Source organism: Ananas comosus, linkage group 15 (genome assembly GCF_001540865.1).
Source record: "Ananas comosus cultivar F153 linkage group 15, ASM154086v1, whole genome shotgun sequence".
NCBI classification, from domain to species: Eukaryota; Viridiplantae; Streptophyta; class Magnoliopsida; order Poales; family Bromeliaceae; genus Ananas; species Ananas comosus.
In genome coordinates this window covers 5,956,551-5,970,882 of record NC_033635.1, presented here as the reverse complement: position 1 = coordinate 5,970,882, position 14,332 = coordinate 5,956,551, and positions in this window count along the sequence as shown.

Below are 14,332 nucleotides of genomic sequence, written 5' to 3'. Positions count from 1 at the left end.
ACAGTGAGAGCACAGTCACCTGTACTTGATACACCTCCAGTGGCTCCGAGAGCAGAGACCCGACAGGAGACAGTAGTACCAACTCCGAAGTGCCGGCTTGTGGGGAGCGACCTTCACAAGCATGTGCGAATGAGCACAATGGCAAGCAAGCATGATCATTCATCTCAAGTACACGATTGTCATGTCTCAAACCTGGTATAAAAGCTAATGACCCAAGGGTCTATCACTATGTCATTAAGTAAAAGTTTAACCATTTACTAAGTTGAATGCCACTTTATGACATTAATGTCCACTATGTCAAGCATGAGTTCTATGTCCAAGAGCATGTTATACTTGTCATTTTCACTACATGAAACATAATTTCTAGCCATGTAAATGGATGCCATCTCATACACAATTAACATATACTTTTTCCTCTACTACGTAGAGGTCATGAATTATGATACATGTCATATGCATTTTATGCATTCAAAAATTTACATATGCTATATTTAGCATGAATATACATGATTTTCTATTTTTACAATAAAGAGTATAACATAGGGGAATTCACCCATTTCGGTGAGGTTAAACTCACCGAGTTGTCACGCCTCGCCTCGAATCCACTACCAATTTGGCACGGTTCGGCCGCGGCGGCGGGCCGCCAAACGGACAGCACCTCCCCTATTCGCCCAAGGCTCAACAACAGGAATGTGTACAAGAATCTACCCAGGAAATTAAATTCTAAGCATACACATTCAAGAGGGCACAAACAGTGCCAACAATACAGAGAGTAAGCGATCCACAAGATAAAACTAGTGAAATAAAGAGAGTACTTTACTAACTATTACAATAGTTCCAACATTCTCATTTACATCATTTTCTTTAAATGAATAAATTTGTCATCCAAAATACATAGCTCTCCAAATCCTCACCTACAATGAATCTCTCTCTCTATACATAGGTGACTAATGCAAAAAGGAAAGCTACTATACTACCACGGTCTCACTGGTCAGGCGCGATGCCCTTGCCGCGGTCCTCTCTCTGCAGCCCTGAACCTACCACTGGAAATAGAGTGGGGTGAGAACTATCTTCCATAGTTCCCAGTGGGCTCGGCCGCCGACTCTGCCGATCTCCCCACTAGGTCCAAGTGGGCACAAGTAACAGCAGATAGATAGATAGATATGTATCTGAAAGCTGTAAATGCAATAGTAGGAAAAACTATGCTACTATGCCCATAATCATGAGTATGAATGCATGCATCATATAATAAAGGTTTGCTATCATGCTAACAAATTCGATCCATGTTCGAATAGCAATGTTCAATGACATTAATAAACCTTTAACCTTTCCATTTACCCAATCTGTGGCGAGGCCCTAGGGCTCGCCCATGACTCACCTTTCAATCCCAAAGTGGGGAGGGAGCTCCAAGTGCACCCAAGCCCGGGACCGTCTGCGGACCTCCATGTGGTCCGGACCTCCAAGTGGTCCTAGTCGCGCGACACTCCGGAGTACTCGACGACAATCCCCTCCATGTGGGGATTGGATGGCTATACCATCCCAAACGCAGACTGTGAGCTAGATCTGTCCTCTCCAAGTGAGGACGCCCTACATCTAGGGTCAATACCCAATCGAATCCTCTCCAAGTGAGGAAGCATTATCACTAGGGTCCACAACCCAATCAAATCCTCTCCAAGTGAGGATACTCTACAACTAGAGTCAACATCTCTCGCAGAATCATTTGTTCCCGATATTCATGCAATGCTATTTAGCGTTTCTAAATTCATTGATCACAAGGCATTTTCTAAGGGATTCGCCTATCCCTAAGTTCATCGACCTCTAGTGTCATTTACACTATATTAATGCCACTCGTCATCATTCAATGTTTGGATGCCACTCGTTTGTTCTTTAACAATAGCACTACTCTCTATGTCATCAACACACCCATCGGGTTCATCTCTATATTTAGTATCATAGGATCCACGTTCCGACCCAATCCTCACCTATCTATGTTACCAAGCGTTCCAAGTACACTAGGTTATTATTTAGAAAGCATAAGGAATGGTGCTACTATGCAATCCTACAATGCAACATGAAGAGATGAGATTAAATGCAATCCAAGACATAGAAAGGAGTTCGAAAGCTTCGGGATGGCACCCCCCACCTTTTATAGATGTAGAGGCTTTGGAAACGCTCCTCGGCGAACTTTACGAAAAGGCTTTAGCCTTCCTCACCCAAATCCAAGCTATTTCGGCCCTATTTTGCGGAGAACTTCACGCCGGCTCGCCGAAGGCTAAAACCGTCTTCGCCCCCACATTTTGTGACCTACCAATAGGGTTTCGAAGGCTTCAAATGAGATCAATCTCATATTTTCACAAAAACTCCATTTTGGAGCCCTAGGTTTGCACCTATAGCAAACCACCCAATAAATTCCTAGATTCTTCGGATTGATCTATTTAGAAGCTAGCTTAGGGTTCATTTGACCCATTCCAAAGCATAAAAACCCAAAACCCTAAGTTTTACAAGCTAGGGTTTGTAGCTTACCTCTTGAGCTACACCAATGGAGAAGAGAGAAAGAGAGGAAGATGCTCCAAGCCTTCTCTATCTTGTTCTCCTCCTTCTTCTTCTTCTTCTCCTCCTTCTTCTTCTTCTCTTTCTTCTTCTCCTTCTCTTTTGTTCTTTCTTTTCTAGAGAGAGAGAGGGAGCAAGAGAGAGTGTGAGAAAGAGAGAAAATGAGAGGGTGTGAGGGAGAGAGAGGGCTCAACCCATTCTAATAAAGGCCATTTTACATTTAGACCCTTCAACTTTTCACCCATTGCACAGCCCTCACTGGGCAGTTTTCGCCCAGAGGGACCGGTCCCTGGTCGGGGAGACCGGTCCCCGAGAGCTCTCCCTGCGGTCTGGGGACTTTTCGCGTTCGGGAACCGGTCCTCACCTTAGGGACCGGTCCCTGGGAGACCGGTCTCTCCTAAGAGACCGGTTCCCGAACGGGGAACCTTCAGGACTTAGCCAAATTTTGGCTTTCCTTCGCGGGTGTTGCGCACAGGGACCGGACCGGTCCCCTCAGCCAGGGACCGGTCGCATCGACCTCCCCCGCGACCATCAGCTACGGGGACCGGTGAAGGACCGGTCCTCGAGAGCAAAAATCTGCTGAGTCCAGATTTTACCTATTTGCTCTCGCGGACTCAACTCCAAAGCACTTTTTGTGTTTTGGACATCTCCAACTCCCACAAAGGGTACACTCTCGACAGTTAGTCGATCCTGGATGAAGTACAATTCTCGGATTTCGAGAATTCACTTCCTTACATCCTCCCCTCCTTAAAAAGGAGTTTCGTCTTCGAAACTAACTCAATTCTTTACTTTAATTTAAATTCATACCTTATTCCTCAAATAGATGAGGATAGTGCTTTCTCATTAGATTCTCGAGTTCCCATGTGGCTCCGCGATCCTCGTGATTGCTCCACCTGACCTTTACATAGGGAATTTCTCGATTCCTCAACTTTCGCACCTCTCGGGTGATAATCCCTACCGGAAACTCTTCATAGGTCAAGTCTCCTTGAAGTTTCGGCGGTTCATATAGCATTGCATGCTCGGGGTCGTGAATGTACTTGCGGAGATTGGAGACATGGAACACATTATGTACATCCGCAAGCTTCGGCGGTAAAGCAAGTCGGTAGGCCACCGTGCCAACTCGCTCCAATATCTCATATGGTCCAATGTATCGGGGACTTAGCTTTCCCCGCACTCCGAACCGCTTCACACCCCGCATCGGTGAAACCTTTAAGAATACGCGGTCACCCACCGCGAATTCTATATCTCGACGGCGCCTATCTGCATAGCTTTGCTGTCTCGACTGCACCGTGAGCAATCTCTTGCGAGCAAGGCGGACTTTCTTTTCCGCTTCTCGCAACACATCGGGGCCGAACTCAGCACGCTCGCCTACATCGCTCCAATGTATAGGAGACCGACACGTTCGCCCATAAAGAGCCTCGAACGGTGCCATCTCCACGCTAGCATGATAACTGTTGTTGTAGGTGAACTCGGCCATAGGTAGATGGTCACACCAACTTCCCTTATAATCAATGACACACACTCGCAACATATCCTCCAGAGTTTGAATAGTTCTCTCTATTTGCCCATTGGTCTGAGGATGAAATGCAGTGCTAAAATCAAGCAGTGTGCCAAGGGCTTCCTGCAGGCTCTTCCAGAAGTGTGAAGTGAACCGGGGGTCACGATCCGACACGATCGATTTCGGCACCCCATGCAGTCTCACTATCTCATCAAGGTATATTTGCGCTAACTTGTCACCCGACCACGTGGTGTGGATCGGCAAGAAGTGAGCCGACTTTGTAAATCGGTCCACAATTACCCAAATTGCATCGTGGCCGCCCGTTGAGCGAGGCAAGTCGACCACGAAGTCCATTGATATATCGTCCCACTTCCAAACGGGGATTGGTAGGCTTTGAAGCTTTCCCGCTGGAAATCGACGCTCGGCCTTCACTTGTTGGCATGTTAGGCACTTTGCCACAAAGTGTCCAATGTCACTCTTCATTCCCGGCCACTAATAGTGCATTTTTAGTCCTTGATACATCTTGGTGTCGTCCGGGTGATTGACATATGGAGATTGATGTGCTTCTTGCAGAATCAATTCACGAAACTCTCCATCTTTTGGCACACACCATCAGTTTCGAAACCGAAGCGCACCATCGACGTCTACCTCGAAATCGCCGCCACGTCCCTCCTCGATGTTTCGCCGCACCTTTTGGAGCTCTGGGTCTGCGGGTTGCAGATCTTTAATCCTCTCCAACAAGGTCGGTTGGACAACGAGTGCCATCAACTGGGTCGGGACCTCAGGAGCGACCACTTCGAGGTCCAATTGCTCCATATCCAGCCACAGGGGTGTTTGTTGGGTAACATCAAAAGCGAGGTTCTTCGCCGATTTCCTACTCAATGCATCCGCAACCACATTTGCCTTCCCGGGGTGGTAGAGGATATCAACATCATAATCCTTTAACAGCTCCAACCACCGCCGCTGACGCATATTGAGCTCCTTCTGTGTGAATAGATACTTCAAGCTCTTGTGGTCGGTGTAAATCTCACAATGGGCATCGTATAAGTAGTGCCTCCACAACTTCAAGGCGAAAATCACAGCCGCTAGCTCCAAATCATGGATGGGGTAGTTCTTTTCATAGCTCTTCAACTGACGGGATGCATATGCGATCACTTTTTCGTTTTGCATCAATACACACCCCAATCCAAGATAGGAGGCATCATTGTAGACTACGAAGTCTTCGCCCTGCACTGGTAGAGCGAGCACCGGAATCGAAGTCAGTCTTTGCTTCAACTCTTTGAAACTCCGGTCACATTCTTCGCTCTACCCGAACTTGGTGCCTTTCTGGGTCAGGCGGGTAAGTGGAATCACTATTTTGGAAAAGCCTTCCACAAACCGCCTATAGTAGCTCGCCAAGCCCACGAAGCTTCGGACCTCCGTGACATTCGTCGGGCGCGGCCAATCCTTGATTGCCTCAACTTTCCTCGGGTCTACAGAAACTCCACCCGCGGAAATCACATGCCCTAAGAAGGTGACCTCGCGAAGCCAGAAGTCACACTTCTTCAGCTTAGCATATAGCTTCTTCTCCCGAAGGACTTGAAGCACTATCCTCAAATGCTCGGCATGTTCCTCGTTACTGCGAGAGTAGATCACTATGTCGTCTATGAAGACCACGACAAATCGATCCAAATACTTCTTGAAGACACGGTTCATCAAATCCTTAAATGCCGCTGGAGCATTTGTGAGTCCAAATGGCATAACCGTGAATTCGTATTGTCCATATCGCGTATGAAACGCAGTTTTCAGCACATCCTCCGGCTTGATCTTCAGTTGGTGATAGCCGGATTGCAAATCTATCTTTCAGTACACACACGACCCTTGCAACTGATCGAACAAGTCATCGATTCGGGGTAGTTGGTACTTATTCTTGATCGTGACTCTGTTTAATTCTCGATAGTCCACGTAGAGTCGGAACGATCCATCATTCTTCTGTACAAACAACACCGGGGCTCCCCACGGTGACACACTTGGCCAGATAAATTGCTTGTCGAGGAGGTCTTGCAGTTGAGTCCTCAACTCTTTCAATTCCGCCGGCGCCATTCGGTACGGAGCCTTCGAGATCGGTGCGGTACTGGGAACCAAGTCTATGACGAACTCGATCTCCCGATCCGGTGGTATCCCCGGCAACTCCGTGGGAAATACATCCGGGAACTCCCGCACCACCGATAGTTCCTCTAACATCGGAGCTACTCGTTCTACTTCTACAACGGTCGCTAAGAATGCCATGCAACCGCTGTTGACTAACTTCCTTGTTCTCGTCGCCGACACCGTTGCGACGAAGCACGAGCTTTGGCAAGCCCGATATGTGAACTCCTCTTGTCCTGGCTCATGGAATGTGATCACCCTGCTCTTGCAGTCGATCGTTGCGTGGTATTTCGAGAGCCAGTCCATGCCCAGAATGACATCATAAGCCTCAAGCTTCTGGAGTTCCAGCGTCAGGATAGGCATAATCCAGTCACCCACTTGTACCGGACATGACGCACACTTAGAGTAAGTGTTAAACGTCGACCCAGGGCCCTCCACTCGCCACTTGTCACTCGCTTCTATGAGAATGTCATGCATGCGTGCGAATGATCTACTTATGAATGAATGTGTGGCTCCTGTATCAAATAAAGCCCTGGAGCGAACTCCGTTAATCAAAACCATACCTGCCACAAGGCGATGCTCCTCCGCCTCCGCAGGTTCCTCAGCTTGGACCTGAGCGGTGAACACCCGTCCGCTCGGGGCCGATCGCGTCACTTCAGGTTGACGCGGCATCATCGCGCGTCCAGTCGACGCGGCCGTCGGTGGAGCTCCTCCATAGTGAGCCAGAATCGCCGGCGCCGATGCAGTCGAGGGGGCAGGTGAGGCTCCTCCTCCCGGGCAATCTCGATGAAGTGCCCCGGCTGCCCACACTTGTAGCACTTGCCTCGGCCTTGTTCACAGCGCGAGACCGGATGGTCTCCGCCGCATATCATGCATCGCCGCACTCCACCGCCCTTCTATTGAGTGAGCGCATACTTTGGGGGCTTCTTGTAACGTGTCTGTCCCCCCGAACTACCGCCACTTTGGCGTTTCTTGCCCTTGTCCTTAGACTCGGCCAAAGCCTCACGCTCCTCCCGCACGTGGGCATCTCCGTGCTCCGCTCATAGGGCTCGGTCGAAGACCTCCGCAAAGGTTGTGAGCTTAAGTATTTGCACGGCCTTGTAGATTCCCGGTCGAAGTCCTTGCAAGAACCACTCGGCCCGGTCCCGGTCATCCCTTACAACATCCGAGACACAATCGATAATATGGGAGAATTCTTGTTCATACTCCGCCACTGAGCGGTCCCCTTGTTCGAGCTTGCGGAACTTCTCCTTGAGCTTCCGCTTCAATGTGTCGGGGAAATAGTTGGCGAACATCTCCCGCTTGAATTCTTCCCACAGCATCGGCGGAAGGCCGGGAAGCCGATCCCGTCTAACGCGCTTCCACCAAACTTTCGCCGCCTTTTCCAAGCAGTGGGTGGCGAGATACACCTTGTCCCTCTCCAAGGTACGCAAGTCGTCGAAGAGGGTTTCCATCGAGTCGATCTAAGACTCGACCATCTCCGGTTCCACCTTCTCGCCCTCGAAGGTTGGCAGATGGAACTTATTGAACTTAATAAGAGCAGCCAATGCGCGCTCTCCCTCTACATCTTCGGCCGACACATCGGGTGTAGCCGATCCCGATGCCGCCTGTGGTGCGATCGCTGGCGGTGGGTGTGCCGTCACTGGAACCGTCGCTATGCCCTTACCCTCTGCCGCTCTAGGTATATGAGTCGAGGGTGCAGGCGGACCACCGTCTTCATTTGCCGTCGCAGCCGCCGCCGCGATCTGCCGGTCCAATAGATCCTGGAGTCGCTCGAATCTGGTCTCCAGGCGCTGCACCACACTGGTCAGCGCGGTCACTTGCGCTTGCAACCGATCGATCACGCTCGATTCCTCCTGCTCGAGCGCCTCAGGAGTCGGCGCTGGGGTAGTCCTACGCGTGTAGCGTCTTGGAGACAATAGTCCCTGAAACGCAATTACTTGGTCAGTCATCTTAACCAATTACCTCGTCGCAATTACGACACATGACGACTCAACCACGAAAATCGAGCGGAAGCACACAAGTGCACACGTTCTAGGCTCTTGGTATCATGTTGTCGGCCGCCGACACAACCACCTTAGGACAAGAACTCATACCACTTGGATCCGTCTCTAATCACAACTAGAGACATATTACCAACTTCGACCCAATCGAATTAACTTCCGCCATCGCTATAGGTTCACGTTCCGCTCACGCACCTATAACCTTAGGGCTTACCAACCTAGGGTCTCCTAGGTCATCCTAGACTCTCTCTTTACTTGCTCTTATTGCTTTGATACCAAAACAGCTGTCATGCCCCGCCCCGAATCCACTACCAATTTGGCACGGTTCAGCCGCGGCGGCGGGCCGCCGAACGGACAGCACCTCCCCTGTCCGCCCAAGGCTCAACAACAGGAATGTGTACAAGAATCTATCCAGGAAATTAAATTCTAAGTATACACATTCAAGAGGGCACAAACAGTGCCAACAATACAGAGAGCAAGTGATCCACAAGATAAAACTAGTGAAATAAAGAGAGTACTTTACTAACTATTACAATAGTTCCAACATTCTCATTTACATCATTTTCTTTAAATGAATACATTTGTCATTCAAAATACATAGCTCTCCAAATTCCCACCTACAATGAACTGCTCTCACCTATACATATTGAGCCAAATTCAAACAGGAAACTACTATCACTACAGGGTCTACTGGTCTGCTGGCGCGATGCCTTGCCGCGGCCGCTCTCTCTCTGCAGCCGCTGAACCTACACTGAAAATAGATGTGGTGAGACTTCTTCTTCCATGTTCCCAGGGCTCAGCCGCCGACCTGCCGATACCGCCCAGCTCCAATGCAAAGATAACAACAATAGATAGATAGATAGACGATATATCTGAAAGCTGTCAATGCATTAGTAGGAAAGCCTATGCACTCATGCCCATAATCAATTGAATAAATGCACGTGCTCATATAAAAAGGTTTGCTATCATGCCTAACAATTCGATCCATATTCGAATACATATGTTCAATTGACATTAATAACCTTAATCCTTTCATCTTACTCCAATCTGTGGCGAGGCCTAGGGCTCGCCCATTGATCACCTTTCAAATCCAAAGTGGGAGGAGCTCCAAGGCACCACAAGCCCGGACCCGTCTGCGACTCCATTGTCGGACGTCCAAAGTGGTCCTAGTGACAGACCACTGGCCGAGTACTCGACGACAATCCCGCTCTCATGTGGGATTGGAATGGCTATAATCATCCCAACACAGACGTAGTAGATTGTTCCCTCCAAGTGAGGACGCCCTACATCTAGGGTCAATACCCAATCGAATCCTCTCCAAGTGAGGAAGCATTATCACTAGGGTCCACAACCCAATCAAATCCTCTCCAAGTGAGGATACTCTACAACTAGAGTCAACATCTCTCGCGGAATTATTTCTTCCCGACATTCATGCAATGCTATTTAGCGTTTCTAAATTCATTATTCACAAGGCATTTTCTAAGGGATTCGCCTATCCCTAGGTCCATCGACCTCTAGTGTCATTTACACTACATTAATGCCACTCGTCATAATTCAATGTTTGGATGCCACTCGTTTGTTCTTTAACAATAGCACTACTCTCTATGTCATCAACACACCCATCGGGTTCATCTCTATCTTTAGCATCATAGGATCCACGTTCCGACCCAATCCTCACCTATCTATGTTACCAAGCGTTCCAAGTACACTAGGTTATCATTTAGAAAGCATAAGGAATGGTGCTATTATGCAATCCTACAATGCAACATGAAGAGATGAGATTAAATGCAATCTAAGACATAGAAAGGAGTTCGAAAGCTTCGGGATGGCACCCCCCACCTTTTATCGATGTAGAGGCTTTGGAAACGCTCCTCGGCGAACTTTACGAAAAGGCTTTAGCCTTCCTCACCCAAATCCAAGCTATCCCGGCCCTATTTTGCCGAGAACTTCACGCCGGCTCGTCGAAGGCTAAAACCGACTTCGACCCCACATTTTGTGACCTACCAATAGGGTTTCCAAGGTTTCAAATGAGATCAATCTCATATTTTCACAAAAACCCCATTTTGGAGCCCTAGGTTTGCACCTATAGCAAACCACCCAATAAATCCTTAGATTCTTCGGATTGATCTATTTAGAAGCTAGCTTAGGGTTCATTTGACCCATTCCAAAACATAAAAACCCAAAACCCTAAGTTTTACAAGCTAGGGTTTATAGCTTACCTCTTGAGCTACACTAATGGAGAAGAGAGAAAGAGAGGAAGATGCTCCAAGCCTTCTCTATCTTGTTCTCCTTCTTCTTCTTCTTCTTCTCCTCCTTCTTCTTCTTCTCTTTCTTCTTCTCCTTCTCTTTTGTTCTTTCTTTTCTAGAGAGAGAGAGAGAGCAAGAGAGAGTGTGAGAAAGAGAGAAAATGAGAGGGTGTGAGGGAGAGAGAGGGCTCAGCCCATTCTAATAAAGACCATTTTATATTTAGACCCCTCAACTTTTCACCCATTGCATAGCCCTCACTGGGCAGTTTTCGCCCAGAGGGACCGGTCCCTGGTCGGGGAGACCGGTCCCCAAGAGCTCTCCCTGCGGTCTGGGGACTTTTCACGTTCGGGAACCGGTCCTCACCTTAGGGACTAGTCCCTGGGAGACCGGTCTCTCCTAAGAGACCGGTTCCCGAACGGGTATCCTTCAGGACTTAGCCAAATTTTGGCTTTCCTTCGCGGGTGTCGCTCACGGGGACCGGTCCTCTCAGCGAGGGACCGGTCGCATCGACCTCCCCCGCGACCATCAGCTACGGGGACCGGTCCTTCCCTCCAGGGACCGGTCCCCGAGAGCAAAAATCTGCTGAGTCCAGATTTTGCCTATTTTCTCTCGCGGACTCAACTCCAAAGCACTTTTTGTGTTTTTGACATCTCCAACTCCCACAAAGGGTACACTCTCGACAGTTAGTCGATCCTGGATGAAGTACAATCCTCGAATTTCGAGAATTCACTTCCTTACACCGAGTACTCCTCGTATCCCCTTCGTTTGCGTGAACGAGGATGTCCACTAGTCTCCTAGCTCCCTAACAAAAATTCTAAAAGGGTTAGGGGCAACGAACGAACACCCCACGAGCTCATCTTTAACCAACCCAACAAGAGGTCAAAATTTACCTTGTATGGTGTAGAACCCTCCCAAACTCCAAATGAAGGCTAGAATATTTCTAATCCAACCTAAAAGGAAGTTCTACACTCATCGATTTAACCCCAAAGGCTACCAATCAAAAACCCTAAAAAAAAATCCTAATTTCACAAGAACCCTAATTTCACAAGTCTAGGTTTCCAACACAAAAATCCACCAAAACATGATTCAAAGGAGAGATTTCAGTTACTAACCTCTCAACAAGCTCTAAACCAAGCTAAAAATGAGCTAACGGTGAAGATCTTTCCTCAAAGAAGCTCCAATCCTCAATCCAAGGCTTCTCCAAGGTGGGAAAACCAACATAAAGCAAAGAGAAGCAAAAAGAGGAGATCAAACCAAGCTAAATCACAAGAAAAAAGGAAGAAAATCAAAAGGGGGGAGCTCTTACTTCCTTCTCCACGGTTTAGGGCTCAAAAGAGCTCTCATGGGGCTGTCGGGAGATATATAGAGTTGTAACAATCTCAAAAAGACCCCTAAAAAACGTGCAAACTGCATTTGCACTGCGTATCGATACGCGGGCTGGAGTACCGGTCCCCCGTAGCTGCTCGCGCAAACCCGAGCCTCGGTCAAGCGAGAGAATACACAGGGTACCGGTACTCAGTCAAACCCGAGAGTACACCTCTCGGTCACGCAGCACGGTTCCGGTACCCCTTCCCTGGTACTGGTACCCAGCACCCCAAAACTTGCAGTTTGGAGGTGTTGGTGCTAGGTACCAACCCTCGCTCCTCAAGACGCGAGTTGTAACATATCGCATCCCCATGAATCATGCCGAATTTCGTCGAAATGAGCGGAGCACGGTGTCGGACGAGTTGGAATGATTTACAATGGGTTCTATAAGCTTGGAGCCATTGTATAGGGTATTAGGACCCAAGAGAGCAAAATCTGTGAAAATTGGGTAAGTACCAAAAGTTAGGCTCTCGGGGTCCGATCCCTGTGAGAAGAGACCGGTCCCCGTACGCGAGATCTGCCCAAAAATTGAAAAATTGGCTAAGGCTTGGAAGTACTGCTCTCGGGGTCCGGTCCCTCCAGCCGAGGACCGGTCCCCGCATGCGAAAAATGCCCTGTGAGGGCTGCTGTGAATAAGTGAAATGAGAGGGGCTTAAGTGCAAAGGTGACATGTTGAGTGGTTAAGTGTGAGAGGGCTTGGGTTAGGGTTCATTTCTCTCAACCCTAACACAAGACGTTTCCCTCTCTCTCTCTCTAAAACTCTTCCTTCTCTCTTCCTCTCTCTCTAGGGCTTGAGCAAGAAGGATTTGTGGAGGGACTTTGGTGGAGAAGAAGACCAAGTAGAGGGTGTTGCTTGCAAGAGTGCAAGAGCTTGGAGGAAAGCTTGAACCTAAAGGTTGGTTTTCTTGATCCTAAGCTAGGTTTTGGTTTAATTCCTTCTAGCATGAGCTTTTAGGAGTTATGGTGGGTAGTTGGTCCATGAATACCTATTAATGGTGAGTGTTATGAGGTTTGGTGGAACCTAGGGGCCTAAAGTTAGGGTTTGGTGATTAAGAGGTCAAAGTTTGGGATTGATCTCTTATTACCCTAATTGGTAGGTGTTCTAACGCGTTGGTGCGCTCGGTTCGGCAATCCGGCGAGCGTACGCAAAGATATTGAAGAAAAAGGCTATTTAGGTACAGATTGCCGCAGCTCGCGGCGTAGGTGTCTAAAAATTGCGAAAATTGGACCGTGGCATCCTAGCATTCCTACGAGGTGGGGGGTGCTATCCGAAATCACTGCATTTTCTTCTATGTCTGTGTTACCTTTATTTGAGCATATTGGTATTATAGCATTCATGCATATAGGGTAGTGTGATGATGTACATTGTTGGTTGAGATTCAATTATATGCTTAGAGAACATATGAATTGACATAGAACCATGTGAACTATGAATGTGAAAACCCTATATGTGTGTAAATGTATGATAGAGACTATGACAATAGTAAACAAAGGTGACATTGATATTAGCGACGTGATTGGCACCGTGAATGAGAATGGCTAAACAAGGTTTTAACCTATTGTGGCTTAGTGAATGGTTTGAATGATAAGGTAGAAACCTATCATTAGCATTGTGGCATCGTGGAATGTGGCAAGTGTGGTTATACGTCCTCAAATTGAGGATTGAATCGTACTCACATTGGTTTTCGCTTGAGGGAGGTAGCTCCTCCTCAAGCGGTGTACTCCGGAGTGTAGACACCACGGGAAGAGTGCCCCGTCATTGTTCCCTCGGGTGGTAATGCAAGTAGCCTCCCCCGGTAGACGGAAATTTGGATAGTAAGTTTGGAGTAAACCAAGAGCACCCCGAAATGATTGGGTAAAGGCCAAAGAGAATGAGAAAAAGCATGTATGCATAATTATCATATATTTGATTATCTATCTATTGACAGCTTTCTTGCAGGCATTGTATTAGCAGCATTAGTTGGTTTGGTATCTACTTTTCTTGAAATACATATGCCTGAATAGACCTAGTGGGCGAGTTGGCGAGATTGGCGTCCGAACTCACTGGGAACTTCGTTGTAGTTTTCACACCACCACTAACCCTGCAGATCCATGCGCGAGCAGGGCAGCGGAGGATCGAGGTAAGGGATTAGCGCCGTAGTTAGTGGCCACCGAAGTATAGTCATACCCTATGTTATAGTTTCAACTTTTGTATGTTGAGCTAGAAATGTAAAAAGATGTAAACCTTATATTTTGGTTGAATGACAATGTGATGTAAATGAATGGAAAAGAGTGAATGTAATGTGTTGGTTTACTTGTATTTGGTTAAAAGATAATCAAATGACATGTAAGTGGAATGGTTTAGTATAGTACATAGTACTTTCACTTGTGAATTAGTTGTTGTTTGCCCTCGAGCAAACCTTGTATAATTGCATTCATCTTGTATTGAAATGCTTGTATTATACATGTTGTTGGAGCCTTGGGCGGATAGGGGAGGTGCTGTCCGTTCGGCGTCTGTTGACGTGCCCGAACCGACCAAATTGGGGGTCCCGGGGTGTGACAT